The sequence below is a fragment of the Arvicola amphibius genome, chromosome 7 (assembly GCF_903992535.2).
Source record: "Arvicola amphibius chromosome 7, mArvAmp1.2, whole genome shotgun sequence".
Lineage (NCBI taxonomy): Eukaryota > Metazoa > Chordata > Mammalia > Rodentia > Cricetidae > Arvicola > Arvicola amphibius.
In genome coordinates this window covers 19,117,867-19,132,269 of record NC_052053.1, presented here as the reverse complement: position 1 = coordinate 19,132,269, position 14,403 = coordinate 19,117,867, and positions in this window count along the sequence as shown.

The window sequence follows — 14,403 nt, the reverse complement described above, 5'->3', positions numbered from 1 at the left end:
GACTGTGGATTCTGACCGCAGGGAAAGAAAGGAGAAGTTCAATGCTTCTCCTTTGATTGTACAATGAGAAGGTGTTCAGCCACTGGGGGGACCTTCATTTCATGTCCTCCTTCAACCTCATAGCTCAAAAGCCATTTCCAATATATATACATATATATATATATATATATATATATATATATGAGACAGGACATTTTTTCCACATGAAAAGTGTTTCCTGAATCACTTTATTGCCTATTCCTTTCTTAACTTTATTTCCCTGTAGAAATGTTCAGAGTCTGGAGAATAAAAAAAAGGAATGAAGGAAAAAAATCTGAAGCCTGCCATAGCATTATAGAAAAGAACTACTATTACATTTTGTGATTCTAACTTTAAATCAGGTGAATTGATTTGCATAAAGTAACACTGATAGAGGCTGATACAATGCAAAACTGGATTTCTGGATTTAGAATTTCTTCGCCCAACTTTTATTCTGAAGATTTTTTTTCTTTTCCTCCTATGAACAGGTCATGTACTCCTCAAAAGAGGAATTTTTTTAAAGGAAACTCTGGCCCACCTTTATCTCTAATGGCCCGGCTGGGAGTTGCTATAATAATCCTTTTGCTCTTATGTGGCCATCTGGAGGCCTATTAAAAACAGTATCTAAAAGCAACTCCCCAAGTGTGCTGAGTTTGTAGGTTTTCACCAAGTCACCCAAACAGGACCATCTTTCTTGCAATGGGGTGAATGGACCTTGGAGAGTGGGAGCTGATGGAGGGGACACAGCCAGCCAACCTGGCCTTTCACCCTAGCCGTTCTGGACAGGTAGTAAGAGCAGGGGTTGGTCCCCATGCATGCTTCTCAAGGCTTCACGGATCTGCAGCAAGGCTTCCTTCCATCTCTGGGGCTCTGTGCTGAGATGGAAGAGGTGAGGGAACATGGGAACTGGCGACATTGAGAACTTAATGAGGCATCATGTTTCAACTAGATAATACTCCTTTTTGATTTGTGTGGAAGGCAAATATGAAATATTGAAATCATATTTCAAGTTCCCAATTTTGTGGCCAAATAGAGACACAGAGCACTCTGGCCTCTCTGTAAAATACCCCTTTTGTCAGAAGCACGATCCTACTGAGTTGCGGACATAAGGGCAGGTTGTGAAACGGAATTAGATAAAAGTTGGCGTTTGTCTTGAGTAGATTATTAAAATTGCCACACTAAGAAATCAGCTCATAAAGACAGAACAAGTTAGCAGGGGCCACAGATCATTTGTCCCAAACAGAGGTTTTTCTCTATACTCATTAACTATCTTGCCCAGTAATATGCTTGTAATCCTATTAAACCTGATACATCAAAAATTAAAAGAAAAAATATTCAGTTGCTGTCTCAAACTGCACTGCAACTCAGATCTAGGACCAAATAAGACACATTAATTGCTTTACTGCTTCACCGGAAAGCCACTCTTAAAATATAATTCCTTAATGAAGTCCGTTAATTTGTTCATGGCAGTACACAAGCTGTTCAAAATGACACAGGACTGCACTCTGTTTTCTAACCCCTGCAGTTTCTTCTGTTAGTCACTCTGTCTTGTGTTGTTATCCCATGGATAGTAATTATTTTATAGTGGCTGTAATTAGGAGAGAATTAGGCCTGGTAAACAAAACCTGCCTTCTCCTGTTAATAGCTAAGGATAATAAATTTGGCTCTGACATTCACTATATTTGGACAAGGCTTGGCCTACTTCCAGTTTTCCCAATAAGAACTTTATTATATAATTATGCCTTGGAGGGGCTCATATTACAAGGTAATTTTTTTTGTAAAGACACATATTGCATGGCTTCCAGCCAGTAAGTGATATACTGTAATATATGCCTCCAATAAATGTTTCAAACGTAGCCTCACTGAGCAAAGCCCTGCTGGAGCTGCGTGCCTCTCTTAGGCATGCATTATTTACAGGATTTGTTTGTTGAGCTCTTCATAATGTAAATGATTTCCTTGACGCACATTGTCCAATGTTATGACAAGTGTCTATTTAAAAGCCACAATTTTTTTCTATAGTGAGTGATAGACCTGATCTCCCATATTCCGGTCCCATAGGTAACTTCTGTCAGATGGTATCCCAAAAGGGGCATTTAAACAGCCTTTTATACTTTTGCAAAGAGTAACTGGGGCTTTTTTTGCATAAATTGTGCTTTCTTGGCTTAAACTGATTTATTTTTTTTTCTATTTTTAACACAAATAAAATTATGTCACGGCAAGCCAGATCTCTGAGATTCATGTGCCTTTTAGTTGACCCTTTACTGAAAAGGCCACCTAAACTCGTATAGAGCAATGATAAGATGTGGAACCACAGACTGTTAAAGGAAAGAAAGCAACATTTTAAACAGGTTCAAAATCAAGATCATAAAAATTTAACCTCTGCTGAGGAAAATCATGGGAATGTAGGCTTCAGTGACATTAACTTCAGAGCCAGATATAAAAGCACGAGACTCTAAGCAAGCACAGAGGGAAAGACATGTAGTACTGTTATTTTGGACGTCAGATTCAAAAACAGGAGCCATCTGAAACTCTTGATATTAGCACAGACATCTTATAATAGGGAGGCTATGTAACGGTTTCTCCCAAGATTGAAACATTCCCTCCTAGAGGGGAGCTATATCATCAGGAAGGTAAACTACTCACAATGGCTTCAGGAAGTTCCTGAAATTGAACAGATTTACTGGGGTCCCTCCCTGTCAGAGTTTTTTGTTTTATTTTGTTTTGTTTTTTTTTTGTTTGTTTGTTTTGTTTTTAAATTGAAAAGGCTTAGACAAAACAAACTGCAAAGATTCGGACCAAACCAGATACTTGGGAAAAGCAGAAGCCAGAGGAGATGTCTAGAAAAGGTTAAAACCAGAGCCCCTTGGAAAGGACATTCTCCAACATGTTGAGTCACCAGCAAGTTGTGCCTGGCACTTCAGGTTTCCAGTTTTGGACAGGTTTTAATCATTCAACTATCTTTGAATCATTTCTTCTCCTATAAGTAACCCTTCACTCTTACCCCTATATGCAACACCAAGAAAACTTGTTGATTTATCAAATTGAACTTTGGTGGAATCTGTACTTTTGTCTATTGTGGTATCCTTACCTGCATCATGAGTAGACATGGGCATTGCATCTCCCCAGGGAAAGTTTCATCACACAACATATCAAAAAGAAAGTTTGGTAATAGTTCAACTTAATGTGATGTATAAAATTTGGATAACCAACACATGCACTCCCCTCCAAGATGGGTTTCGATCTTCTACCTATAAAAAGCAAGAATTTTCAGGAAGTTGGCATCTCGGCATCCCTACTACAATTTGCATGTGTGTCAGGGCTTACAAGTCACTTAAAGAAGGGACCAACTGTATTTCTAGGTGGTTTTAATATCGAGTAGGGGTTCCTGTTTATTTGGCCATGTTTTCTAGGTCTTGATTGTAGGCTCTATTATATATATATATATATATATATATATATATATATGTATATATATATACATATATATATATATATATATATTAAAGTTCTCCTTTGAAGGGAGACTCCAATCTTTCTACTCTTTACCCTTTGGGAGTTGACTTAAAGTAGCTACCTTGAGTCTACTAATGCCTAGTCCTCATTTTCAGTAGAGGGTCACTTGAATTACAGGAGGTCTGCTCTGGGGTCAAAAGTGTCTTTCCTCCATCCTTCTCCTATCCACCCTAATGCTGACATGATCTCAGAGACCAGAGTTCTCTGTAATTGTTCTCCCGCTGTCGCTGTGCACCATGAATCAACAATGAAGGCACATTTATATTTGTGTTTGTTATGCAGCGGAGAGTTTGGGCATTCAGACTTAATGCTTTCTTCAAGAAAAATAATTATAATTACTCTTCTGTTCCAAGAATACCATTTTTTTGTCAGTAAGGTAAAACTTTTAAAATGTATATTGTAAGCTGACATAATTGCTAAAGAAATTATTGACAATTCATATTTGGTATTATGTGTATTGAACGTTTCCTGTATACACTGAGGCATCATAAAAACCTGGAAAGTTTAAAAGTAGTTACACACACACACACACACACACACACACACAGGCACATTCTAGTTTAATAGCTCAAAGCACTTAATACAACAATCCTGTCTATCCTCAGGAAATCCCAGAAGAATGTCAAAATCCTGTCTCTTGCCATTCCTGTGACTGCTGCAGCTTTTCTTCTTGCTCTGCAGAAAAAACAAAAGCACGGAGAGATTAAGTTGCATGTTTCAAATGCTGCAGTAAATCAGAGGAGATTGCCCAGGACCACGAATTCTGAAGCAGCTTTACAAGCAATGCCTCCTTCTGTTCTTTTCCCGTTGCACGCGAATTACATCTATCCAGGCTTTAATTAGACCCAAGTACTCATTTCATTTTTGATGATCAGTTGGTAATCAAAGCTTCATTTCTAATAACAATAATATCAGGAAAATATGACCAGCAGTGTTGGTCATGTTCCAATTAATAAAATACTATTTTCTATAAAAAGAATGACATTTCTGGAACTAGCACTAAATGATAGATTTTTACATGCAACCAGAAAAGCAGAAAAGAAGTCATATTCCTCATTCTTTTCCTCTTCTTTCTTTATTAGTCTTTAATATTGTGAAGTGTTCTATTTGGTTGCAAAAATCACTATTAAAGAAATATAAATTTCTCTACTATAATTTCTTCCGTGGCTGGATGGATCATTTTGATGGCTCTGCAAATAGATTGTCAGAGAGACGAGCTTAGACCTTAAAGGAATGTGATGGAAAATTAAATATCTTTTCCTCCCAAATGCATTTGGAAAAACAAAATTAGGAACTCATAAGAAATATCGGGTCATAGATATGGGAAAGACCTGGTAAGTCATCCCTTTATACTCTCCCTGCTCATGCAGCTCCCTAGAGGTCTTTGTCCATTTTAAACATCATTCTAGGGTTGTCACTCATGTCTGAAAAGACCCTTCCCTTACCAGTCTGATGAGAGCAATCTATGTAAAGCCTTGCTGCCCTAGTCCATGCCCTTTACCCAAAATAACAGCTAAATAAGATATTTCCCTGCCTCTGCCATGACTACGCTGTCTTTGAAATTTTCTGTTCACAAAATTTGCCTCCAACTTTAGTGTATGGAGTTGGGTCAAGATTTGGCCACTCTATTAAGTTGTTCAGTCTTTCCTCATAAATCAGTCCCCTTAGCTCCTTCATCATGGCGGTGGCTGTTATGTGACATCCTCCTATTTCTGGACGTGGCTCTCACATTGACATCTCCCAGCCCCAGACAGAAGTTGACATGAGAACTATGTCTAAACAAGCATGAAGCAATCCTCTCTTCCCATGTTTATTCAGATGCCGGCACATCGGGAGCAGAAAAGAAAGCTTCCGCATTGAATCGGGTAAAGAAAACCCCCCACACAGTATTTTCTTACTCCTTGTCCCATATATTTTGTTAACAACATTCAGATCCCTGGTACATCATGTACAGTAATGTGTAGTCTGGCTAGAACAGACAGAAAAAAACGCCAGTTTGTATCAGAGCAGTTAACTTGGCTTCCATAATTCCTCCCCTGCTGCTCCCCTCATCCCTCTTTGGCTGTATTTCACTCCATTAACTACAGCAATGGGCATTTTGCACTCAATAAATGTGTGTGGGTGCGCATGGGTGTTTGTATTGGGAAAGAGTTTATGCAGAAAACTCCAAATAGCTCCAAAAGTGATTGCACAATTAAAGAAACTATTTCCCGGCTGTGGATTCTTATTTCTTAAAACATCATCTGTCAGCCTGGCTACGGAGATTGACGTTCTGAACAGTTTTTCTTTTAAACCCTGAGGGAATATCTTCTTCATGTCTCTGCCCAACTGTATCCCTCTTTTCCTGCCTTTCTTGTAGTCTGATTGTGAGATTAATTCCCAAAGGGCTATAAGCATCCACTGAGGATGTCAAAGGAGCGAGTTCAGGTTCAGGTCTTGTAAGGTTCTGAACTCTCTGCAGACTGTTGCAAGCACTTTGAACCTAAGTTTTGAAATCTCCTATTAGCTTGTGAGGATTGTAAAATAAGCTCCAACATGGGGACTTCCAACTGTGACAAGCTTGGCACAGATCTGATCTGCTTAGAGGGGGCAGAGGACAATTTGGGGTTCCCCTGAGGGGGTTACTATAGCCACAGCATGGCTTATCATTTTTGGGAAAAAGAGTGTTTGGGACACAACCTTTATGCTAACAACCTGGGCTAAAAGTTAGATTGAGGCTCTTTTATAAAAATGCCGATGAAGATGGAGATGCAAAATTTGCTTGGGACTCCCCTTGGTTAAGGAATTAAGGACAAAGAAGAAAAACTGTCTTTATCAGCTGAACTCAGATGCACTGAGTACTGAGAAAACCTGCCTTGTACCTTGAACCGGCCTAGATAAAGAAGTAAAGGCACAGACTGCAAACTCTACCTGCGATGCCATGGCGAACAACCCTGGAGGAAAATATGAGCTACATGTTGTTATACACTCTTATGAGTTTTGCTGGAAATACCTTTGAGCAGCAAATACCTTTCCATGGTTCTAAAGTTCTTACTTTTTTAAAATAGGATATAAGAATCGTAGTGTATTTTAAATAAAATTTATGCTAAAATTGTATCCAGTAACAATTGGGTCACACCAAACTACAAATGGCTGATGATTTACAATGAACAAGTTCTAATAAGGATGTATAATGACCCTGTAAGTTCAGACAGGAGGTGTCATTAAAGCAGATGGGAGATCAGTTGACATTGGGGATCTTTATCATCTTAATACTGTGGGTTTTAAGGATGTTCTGCATACTCACGTACCCTTTTCTGAAAGTGGATATCACACTGTATTCAGTCTAGAGAGATGAGACTCTGACCCACACTGGCCTGCTCTGGGCCTGTGTAGGTCGGTTGGCATGGAAGCATACAGACACAGGAGGGAGCCAGACTAGTCTCTGTCTGGGAGCACCCAGGAGAGAAAAAAATCCCACAGGTGCACAGGTCCACCTGGAGCCTCTGAGCACTTTCTTCCATTTGGGGAGTCCTCTTAGGGGTCGTTCAGTCATCTCCCTTCCTCTGCTTCTACATGAAGCACAGGAAAGTGTCCACTGCTGTTGTCTGTGGCCCAGGAAGGTGTACTGCCAGTGTCATCCTGCTGGACAGCATCTCCTCATCTGATGCAAGCAGCTGTGCTCATGCCTCTGGCCCACCAGCTCTCTAGTTTGCCTACAGGATACACCGAGTGAGGAAAAGTGCTCCTGAAGCCAGCGGTTGTCTTTGAGTGCAGCTGTTTCCCTTCAGTCAAGACAGGTTGCTCCTGTGACTGTGAAACATGTCCCCATGTAGAAACTTAACATACCAACATCGATACTCATGTGTGTTTGATCAAACAATCAAAACCCGGGAACCGAGGGGCTCTCTCCACAGATAGCTTTGCAGTATTATTATGATGTTTCTGAGATTGTTCTGGATATATAGAAATTCTGTCTCATTCTAAACCTATCTCAACTGTGATGGAGGGCTCCCATTGGCTAATAAAGAAACTGCCTGGCCCATTTGATTGGCCAGCCTTTAGGTGGGCGGAGTAGACAACAGGAAGAAGGAAGTGAGGTAGATGGCTCAGTCAGATGCCCACACCTCTCCTAAGTGAGACAGACCGCCCTGCCTCTCCTCAGAGAGAGAAGCCAGACGCGATGAAGCTCCAGCCCAAGATGGACGTACGCTAGAATCTACCTGGTAAGGCACCACTTTGTGGTGCTACACAGATTATTAGATATGAGTTAGAGAAAATGTGAGAAATAGCTAATAAGAGGCTGAAATTAATGGGCCAGGCAGTGTTTAAAAGAATACAATTTGTGTGTCATTATTTGGGGGCACAAGCTAGCCGGCGATCAGGAGCAGGGCTGCAGGAAAGCAGCCCATAGCCCCTCACTACAGAATGGTGACCAACGTGGATAACTGAATCCACAGAAAGCTTGAGACAGCTTGGGAAAGAATAGAGTAAAGCATTGCTTCTTGGTAGCAGCAATTTCTTGGGTCTGAACATGTGTTTTTCGGTTTTTAGCCATAGCAGGAAAAAAGTTGTGCTGTTTTAAAATGCTGGCTTTCTGGGCCGTCCTGCCAGGGCAAACTCTGACTCTTTCAAGCAGGCGGTCCTGACTATGGAACTTTTGATTGTTGTTTAACACTGTTGCAGCTTGTTTGCTGGCAGGGACCTTGAAATGCCACAGAGTTGTGGTAATATGGCTCTAGCAAGTACCTCTGCCATGAGGCTGGAAAGCTAAGGAATGGGCTGGATCTAGCTGTCAAAGCCATGGCTTTAATCTTGCTTATATTGCTTGGTAAATTAAAGACTCGTGTGGTCAGAAAAAGAGAAATATACAGTAAAGAAAGATTCAAAGACAAAGAAAACCTCTAAATGGTTTACAGTGTGTTAAAATTATATGCAGGCTAAAGGTTAAAGTTCTTAAAAAACAAACAAACAAAAAAGAAAGAAAGAGAGAAGTTTGTTGTGGTGGTACACACCTTTAATCCCAACACTTGGGAGGCAGAGGTAGATTGACCTCTGTGACTTCAAGGTGTGGCAGAAGACACCTTTAATCCGAATGCCCAGGAGGCAGAGACGGAAAGATCTCTGTGAGTTCAAGGTGTTGTAGCACACACCTTTAATCCCAGCACTGGGGAGGCAGAGACAGACGGATTTCTGAGAGTTCAAGGACAGCCTGGTCTACAGAGTTATTCCAGGACAAAGATATACAGAGAACCTGTCTCAAAAAATAAAAGTAAAAATAAACGAAATAGAGGTTAAAATAAATCTGCACAAAGATGGAAAATACACAGAGAATCTTGATACTGTATGCTATTATGCTCTTTTTGAATTGTTTGAATGCTGAGGAAGGAGCAACAGCTGCTAAAAGATATTTGTTTATAAATGCTGCTGAACTAATCCAACATAGATATTTTGAAAATATCTTGACTTCAGAATTTGGATCTAAGGATATGATACTTTGGAAAAGAGATTCTTCTTTTGTTTTTACAGAAAATGAGACCCATTGGATTGCTTCTTTCCCAATATGGTATGATAGACCACGCCCTCCCGAAAGGTTGCTATGAATACCCTCAAAAAATCACTTCGCTCAACTGATGACTAAGATGAACCTGGCACACAGGTTACATTATGAAAGATCTGATTAACAGCATCCCCATTCAGCAGGAAGCAGTTTGGAGAGAAATAACTGCGCCCATATTCCCAAATATTGTTTATAAATATTCTTTTACATTTAAAGGGGGATATGATATAGATATGAATAATTTGCATTGGTATGGATTTTAAGGTCAATTTTGTTATATGTATATGTATTTCTAATCTTGATTAAGGTATTGTGAAAAAAAAAAAAAAGAATATAATGTATAATTAGGAAATATAGGTTGCTAATGGATAATCATTGATAATAGTAAAGCTTATAGTCATGTTAGTTAGATTTTCTAGATATATAGAGATATATTTAAGTTAAAAAGGCATTCTTTATATCTTTCAAAGACTACAGAATACTGCATTTTAAATGTTTTAATAAGTTAGGACTGTTCATGACAATGAGACATGTCTGCTCCTGGCAGCACCAATCTACTTCAAGAGGAAGATGGGCATCAAAGAGGCTCCTTATGGAGTTTGATAGCCATTTGGGCAAGAAACTGCTCTTGCCTGGACTGTTGCAGAAACTGGACACAAAGAACCCAACGAGAGAGGACTGCTGAACTTGCCTAAATGTGAGATGATTCTTTGTGGTTCCAAATTCAAGAAAGAGTCTGAGAGACATTCTGCAGGACACAGCAGATAGTGACTGAACTGTCTTTGAAATTTCCTGCTTCATGGGAAAGTCTGCTGGATACTGTGGACCTATAGGCCGAAGATAGATGCCCCAACAATACAAAAGAACTTTGGGTGACTGTCCAGGCAGCGAGATGTCTCTATCATTTCTAGAGTTTGGAAATTGCATATTTCTTATTTACTTAGGTAATATTGTGTCCTTCTGGAGTCTTTGATGGAGCTGAAGAAGAATAGATAGATAATTATAGTTGTTTTCCTTTGTTATGATAAAAGATAAAGTAGATATAAATATTGTAACTGTAATTCTTACTTGATAACTGTTTTGTTATATGTAATTTTACTATGTTAAAGTTAAAGCCTTTCTTTTTTGTTTAAACAGAAAAAGGGGAAATGATGGAGGGCTCCCATTGGCTAATAAAGAAACTGCCTGGCCCATTTGATTGGCCAGCCTTTAGGTGGGCGGAGTAGACAACAGGAAGAAGGAAGTGAGGTAGATGGCTCAGTCAGATGCCCACACCTCTCCTAAGTGAGACAGACCGCCCTGCCTCTCCTCAGAGAGAGAAGCCAGACGCGATGAAGCTCCAGCCCAAGATGGACGTACGCTAGAATCTACCTGGTAAGGCACCACTTTGTGGTGCTACACAGATTATTAGATATGAGTTAGAGAAAATGTGAGAAATAGCTAATAAGAGGCTGAAATTAATGGGCCAGGCAGTGTTTAAAAGAATACAATTTGTGTGTTGTTATTTTGGGGCATAAGCTAACCATGTGGGATTCAGGCATGACGAAAAGCCGGCCCGCAGCTCCACACTACACAACTGAAGTTCCCATATCCCACTGTAACCTTCCCAAGGACTTCTACACATACCTGAATGCCTCTCCAAATATTTACTACCCAGCTCTTCTGTCTTCTTAGCAAGCTCAGTTCAACAAAGCCTCCGTGCTTGCTGATGGCTCTGTCATATGCTTGACCTCCAACTTGTCTCATGACCAGCTTTGTTCCTTCATCCAATACTATCTCAGATGGATTATCCCAGCGATCAGGCTTTCTTTATCACACCCTAGTGCTTAATTTCTTCCATCGTATTTATCCTTATATGAAATCCTTAGTGATTACAAATTTATATATACATTATCTACGTTCATCCAATTTCATAAGGACAAAATTGCATCCTCTTTGTACCAACCAAGTCACAAAACATAGGATGCTCTTAATAAGAATTTTAAGAAATGAGTTAATGCAAATAAAATATGAGAGCATTTAGTTACATGTTGACAGATGCCAATAACTTGAATCTGCAAAAAGTAGAGGATGCTACATCATAAATATTTAAATCTGCCTCTGAGAAGAGACAGCGTGGATGATCTTGCTCATTGGTGGCATCTGAGCCGAGCCCAGCAGACATTACAGAGGACACACAGATCTTTGAAGAAAGCTAATGCAAGAGAGTAGCAATTAGTTACATCTGCCCAAGCACCAGCAGGCACAGCAGAGGGTGAGTGTGCAGATTGTGTGAGCAGAACATGGAAGTTGCTGGCTTGCTAAAAAGCAATCATCTTCCTTCTCTCTAGTCCCCGTGGGATTCATTCACTTGGAAGAGTGACCGCAGTGCGTTCCACTGCAACTACCAGGTTCACTGAGATGGGCAGGAGACACAAGTGGCAGCCACAGGTTTCCCTTCAGTAATGGTCCTGGCTGGTGACCAATTCCAGAGAAGTGTTATGTAGCCTAGGAACTTGAGAGGCCTGCACAGCAGCTACTTTTTTATGCTTTTCATAACAAATAATAGGACATTGTGAAGAAGCACAGGGAGAGAGGGTACCAAACAGGGCCCTTCAAATAAAAGCAAAAATCCCAAAAGATACCAAGGCTAACAAAGGCAAGCTGCAGTCCTTGCGGATGTGGTGTGTCTCAGTCCTCAGCCTAGTACATAAGGGGATGCCTTCACTTGCTGTTGCTGTCCCTGGGCAGAGGTGAGAAGGATGCTGTTTAATAACAAAGGCAGTCCCCAATGAGAGCAAGTCTAATTACAGGAGAAAAAGAAAGCTTGGAGAAAGAAAGGCTTTGGTTTCCTCCAGACATCATTTTATCGCTAGCTCGACACAGAAACTTCAAAGGTCATCCCTTTGCAGTCACTAAAACACCAAAATAGTCAGGCAAGTGGCACAGAGTTTGCAGCCGAAGCCCCAGATGCTTCACTTCCGAAGGCATCTTCTTACAATGGCAGCTTTTAAAAATTTGTTTCCCTCCTTTTAATTGAAGAAAGTGTTTTGTTCCTCTGGATATGTGTAAGTGGACCACAGGACAAAAAGAATAAATAGGGTATGGAAGAAAAGCGGTGAGCAAGCAAACACCTCCAGCAGAGGAGTCAAGTTAGGGAGTAATCCAAGGATTGAAAGAATCAAGAAAAAGAAAACATGATGCTTCTTGGTTTTTGAGAAAATTTCAGAATTAGGAAAATCTCCTTCCATGTACACTAAATGATTTTTTTTCTCAAATGAAGAATAATCTTCTAAAGTACCATTATCCATTATTGACTACAAAGGAAAAGATGTATAATATCTCAAGCCCCAGCAATTCTTACAATATCATCGTGTCTCCTACAGTATCTCCCAGTAAAAATATTGGTTACAGTTACTATATGGCTATAAAGAACTAAAATGCCATTTTTTGCAACTATATACCACAATCCTAATTCTTAAAATTTAGATAGGGGCTGAGTTGGCCTGAATTCAGGAGGATATACCATGTACAGAATGGCAAATTCAGGAAGAGAAGGTAAACTCCAGATCACACATTGGTATCTGGACCTACAGATGGCTTCTAGATAGCAAGATCAAGTTCAGAGGTGCATGGGAAGCAGATCCATGCCTATCAACCCCTGAAATTTTGTTCCTGTGTAAAATCCAATGTGATTCTTCTCAGGAAAATTTAGACTCACAGAACTTCAAAGTCCTGTGACCCTTGAGGACTGGGCATGGAAGCAACAAGTGATGTTCGTCCTGCTAACAGCTACTATATTCACATAGACAATGATATATCATTCACTGAAATCTTTGACCCGTTAGTTATTTTACCCTCCCCCCCCCACCTACCCTGCATGGATGAATAGGACTAGAAAATGTGGGCATGGAAGAGAGACTCTTCCATCTTTCTGCAGCACCAAGAATGCCATAGGATTGTCTCAGCCCTTGACTATAAAGAACAGGAGACACTGTCATGAAAGGTAGATTTCTCTGAGTGTCTCTCTGGGACTGAGTGTGAACCTGTAAATGTGCACAGCTCATTCCTGTTCTTGGTCTCATATTGAAAACACTGCAACTTTGGGTTGTGGGCTTTTAAAGTACACTGCTTTCCTCTCCCCGTTTCTGCGGTTTTTTTTTTTTTTGGTTTTGTTTTGTTTTGTTTTTTGCCATTTTCAGCTTTACTGCACAGTGGAGGCAGAGCAATCTATAAAAGCAAAAATGAGATCCTCTTAGGAGAGCATTTGAAAAATCTTCCGATAAGTTCCCATTGTCCTCAGGAAAGCAAACCCAAGTTCATCGACATAGCCAAAACGATTCTGGGTAGCTTGATGGAGCATCACCTCTAAAACAGCATCACCACCCTTCCCACCAGGGCTTGTCCTCTTAAGCTCCTTTCCTCCATGAGGATAGAGCCTTGGCTCTTCTCTCATATCATCTTTTACAAAGTTACCTCCCTAGGTAAACTCTAAAACACTTTCCTCAGCCACAGTGTACGGATGTCAGTATGTCCTCTGTCTGCTGTCTCTGTAGTCTCATCAGCAATGATACATTTTTACATTGCCTGCTTTTCCTAGCCTGCCTTTGTAGAAAAGCTCCCAGAAAAGAATTTGGGTGGCTGTTTATTTCTGTTTCTTCAGGCCCCAGGATGGTGTTCTATATAGCTAACCAATTGGCAGACAGAATGAATGAGAAGAGAACACTTCCATTTGTTTACAAAAAAAAACCCACTGAATTTTTAAAGAAGTTTTTTGGCACTGTGTAAGCTGCCTGAAAACTGATTAACTCTTACAGATGGAAGATCTAGAAAGGAAGAGTTACGTTTTCATTAAAATCATTAAAATTTTTAGCCAGACTCATTTGACAAATTTAGGAAATCTCTGCTCTGTGCTTGACTTCTTTTATAACAGAAATGTGTGAGGACACGGAGGGCTGCTTCTACAACTGGTGTTGTGTCTAGAACAATCCATTAATGCTGCCACAGCACGAGTGTTTTACATAGCAGAATCCAATTCCTTGCAAAGAATACACCAACAGGAATAAGAGATATTCTAACCCTACCTTGGAATTCCTGGCACAATATTTGAATGATGTTTTAGGAATCAAAAGGATAGAATCAGCAATGAACTAGCTAATTTAAATTTAGATAGCAACACTCACTGTTTTCACTGTCTGTATTGAGGTTTGGTTGAGTCTATACCTATGGTGGAGATGTTTAAGTGGTGAGAATATCTTTGTTAAGTCAGTAAGGTGAGTACGATGAACCATTCCCTAGAGATCCTTAGGACCAGAGTTGATAATCCAAAGGCCAATTACTTTTAGAAAGTTGAG